Below are 4,198 nucleotides of genomic sequence, written 5' to 3' on the forward strand. Positions count from 1 at the left end.
CAGCTGACTTCCTGCCCTTTGGGCAGGGGGCTGGACTCGATGATCTCCCGAGGTCCCTTCCAGCCCTAATGTCTATGAAATCTATAATTTTTTATTAAAAACCAAAGACATTGCTGATAATAGTGCCACTGCTGCTAAAACAGCTTATGTGTACCATGTTATCACAGCTACTTGTTGCTTGACTATGGGATGAATCTGACTGACAACTTGAATAAATCTAATCTAATCTAATTCCAACTTGAATAAAAAAATCACTGCAGAAGAACAAAGTTTGGACGTTTTATGGGAAGTGTTTGGATACCTTATTCAATCAAACTGCCTTTGGGTAATTTTCAAGACGAGTCATTTTTTACAGGTATGACCCTTCAAATGAAGGCAAAATTAAATATTACCTATTGGTTCTGTGGTATTTTTCACTGTTCAACAGTGTTAGTTTCCTTGATTAAACAGCTGATGCCCATAAGCAACTGGATTTATACAGTTCTGAATGAAATGGAAAATGGAAATGTTGGAAAATGAGAAATTTAGCATCCTTTTGAAATACTAGTGACTAATTTCAATGGGAAGAAAAGCCACACATTAATATGGGACTATCACTAACCAAGGATGTGAGCTGGCAAGTGACGAAGGCCTCTTTTTTTTCCTGAATCTGCTTGTACTTTGCACAAAGCTACATGAATGTTTCTCACATGGCAATCAAAATGTTTGAAGTCATGCAACTAGCCAACAGGTATGTATGGAATGGTGAAAAATCTGAGCACCAATCTGTAGAAGAAGCTTTAAGACTACATCTTTGGTTTCATACTGAACCAGAGCTTAAAGAAGTTGCCTACACTCTTCAGACTGCATTTAAATTAAATGAACTGAAGGTGTGGAGAATAGCATCTATTACTTGGGCCATGCCTGTACCACCTGAAGACTGCTTCAGAAGGTGGTGCAATGCAGCCTATTATTCCCATTTCCACACTGCCCTTGTCATAGGTGTTACAAAGCTCACTCGTGCACAAAGGTGGTAATATTACATCCATTCTGGGTTACAGTGCAGAAGGCAAAGGGGTGGTTTTCTTTCCTGCAGTGTTCTCTTGCACACAAGCAATGAGAACAGCTGGCCAGTTTCACAGGCAGATCACAGCCGGCTACCGTGGCTGAGTACAACAGTCCCGCACATGCCTCTGATTTGGAGATTGCACCAAACTGCTGATTACATTGCTTAATAATGCATCAATTAATGGCTTTCTCAGGCTTAATTAGGGGATTAAGCCCACAGAAGCCATTAATCAACATGTTATTAAGCAATCTAAGCACTTAAACTCTAAAATGAATTAATTAAACTCTAAAATGAATTACCATAAAGCTATGCACACCTTAAATTGTAACCCGTGACATCTAAGCACTTTATTAAACTCTAAACTGAAGTATCTTATATAAATAAAGCTATACACAACATAAATTTCAACTAATACAACCATATACGCTTTATCAAAGGACATCATAAAAAGGAGTTTCCTGAAACTGATGCTAACCTTGAGACAGGCAATTCATGTTAGCTATTAAATGCGAGCATGCTGCATCCAATCACAGTTGCTGCAGACATTCTCTGTCTCTGGGGTGAGCACTTGTCCATACATTGAGACAGCAAGTTAAGCATCCACTGACTTTGTTGGAATGGTGAGGAAGCAACTTGTCAGGATGTACAGATGTGGAAACTGGTAACGGAGTCCCCGAACACAGGCACAGGCGCAAGCATCTGGCACTCTTTGACAGATTTCATGTAAGGAACACTTTCATTTTCATGCTCTTTCCCCCATCCCAGGATTGCTTTCAGTAGCTGAGGATCACAACTCAGAAAAGGCACCTGGTTGGGGTTCAAAATGTGAATAGCACTAAGGAAGGGGGCAGCCGGTTGTCTGAACTGCAGTTGTACTACAGGGGCAGATGGGTCATTCTTGTACTGCTGGTTCAGCTTCACAATTGTTGTCTAGAACAGGTGTCCTCTCCAGTGGTTTTCATGAGGGCAGTTTGGCAGTTCTTGCAATACCATGTTTTCAGTCCAGCTTATCAAATCCAGCAGCTTGTTGTGTGTGTGGTGGATCCAAGCCAACTGGCCTTCAAAAAAGGCAGGAGGTCCACGAATCTGGTGGCATTGTCAGCCACAAACATCATTTGATCCTGAATGTCACCTTGCCCAAAGATATCATGAAGTTTAAGCATACACTTTTTGCTGGGTATGATTTTCAGCTCCTCTTCCACAAACTGTTGGTAGTGCTAGATATGCTTGGCATGGTAATGGACCGTGTTGAACCACGAATCCCATCTTGTGAGCACAGGCTCTGGTGGCAGCAGCACAGTGCCATGTGAGCCACCAGTTTGATTGGCAACAGACTCTGGACAGTGCCGGAAGGCTTTCTTGAAAGAGGGCACCAGGCTAGCCACATCAGGAAACTGTATGCATCGTATGTCACTTACTGAGGACAGAATGCGTACGTTGCAGGTGACATGAACAGCATTGGGCAACATTCCTTGGAGCACATCAGAGACAGCGTTGCACATGTACATGGCAGTGTCAGCCAAGAATGCTGAAATCTTGTTAAAGTCTATGTCATAGCTGGCTATTACCATCACAATGGCTTGAGACACAGTAGAAAAATGGACAGATGTGAGGTGGACTAGCTCAGTTTGAAACAGGCAGGTCCTGGTCTGTCCAGCTCTCCAGTACAAATAAATTAAGCAGCAACTAGTTATCTTGAGGGTTGTGTGCTTCATCATCCACAATGGATAAGGAGTCATACTCTGCCAAGGCAGCCTTTTTTAACTGTACGTGCAAACACTCAATGCAGGCAGATAGTCTTTTTGAAGCTTGTTGGCATGTGGAAAGCTGCCAACATCTGGCACATTTTGATTCAGGTAGTCCCTTAAGTTTGAGTGATCAAGTTTCTCTAGCAGGATGTTGGCCATTGCAAAAACCTCCACAAAGGAAAATGCCACCTCTTGCCTTGCCAGGCTGCTTTCTGTGGTAATTTTAAAGAGGGAGGAGACAGTTGCTTGTTCTTGCTCTGACCTTCAGCCTCTGCAACAGCCTTATGCTTCAGGTATGCCTTGAACTTTCAAGTTTCGATCTATGTTGGGTTTTCTCAAGACATTCAGTTATGTTGCCAGTGGCACAGAAGAGTCTGCCTCCATCTCTGCGCAAGGTACCTTCAGGATACTGTCTTATACTGTCTAGCATTGAAATGCATTTGGGTACCTTGGAGGATTTCTTAGAATTCATCATCCTTTCTCCTCCTCAGGCTGCAGCACACTGTAACAGCATGCCTGCAGGCGCTTTAAAACCTGGTTCCAAAACCTTCCCACTTCCCTTTTTGGCTCTGGATTGGCTCTTGGACTGAGGCTATATCACTGGCTCAGCCTCTGATTTGCGCTCTCTCCCTCCTCCCCCTTCCCCATATGCTTCAGAGCTCCAGGGCTTCCCACCCTTTTCTCTTCTTTCAGCCTTTTTTTTCCCTCAGTGAGACTGCCAAAAGTGCTAAGACTGTGCTTTTTTGTGGAGCCCAACCAAAATTGCAGTTTCTGCAAATATGTAAAAATGAATCATAAATAATAGAAAATTAGGTCTGAAGGGAGTTTAGGAGATCATCTAGTCCAACCCCCTGTTCAAAGCAGGACCATTTCCAACTACATCATCCCAGCCAAGGTTTTGTCTAGCCAGCTTTATAAAAATCTCCAAGGAAGGAGGTTTCTGTGTAACCTGTTCCAGTGTTTTACTACTCTTCTAGTGAGGAAATTTTTCCTAAAGCATGTGTACCCTGGGAAGTAATGGCAGAGCTCCGGGACACCCAAGCTGTGGATCCCAAGTGGGTCAACTGGGATCTAAGTAGGGACCAGAACAGTCACCTCCCTGCTGGGCCCCCCTCGGGCCCCGGGGGAGGCACACCTGGGCCACAGGTTAGCGAGGATTTAGTTAGGGAGCTTCTGGAGGGGTTGGATGAAGTCCAAATCAAGTCAGCTGGCCCGGATGATCTCCACCGTAGAGTTCTAAAGGAACTAGCCAAGGTAATTGCAAGTCCCCTGGCACAACTTTATGAGCACTCATGGTGCTCTGGTGAGGTACCAGAGGACTGGAAGAGGGCCAATGTGGTCCCCATCTTCAAAAAAGGCAGGAAGGAGGACCTGGGAAACTATAAGCTGGTTAGTCTTACCT

Source organism: Crocodylus porosus, unplaced genomic scaffold, assembly GCF_001723895.1.
Source record: "Crocodylus porosus isolate Cpor-Errol unplaced genomic scaffold, CroPor_comp1, whole genome shotgun sequence".
NCBI classification, from domain to species: Eukaryota; Metazoa; Chordata; order Crocodylia; family Crocodylidae; genus Crocodylus; species Crocodylus porosus.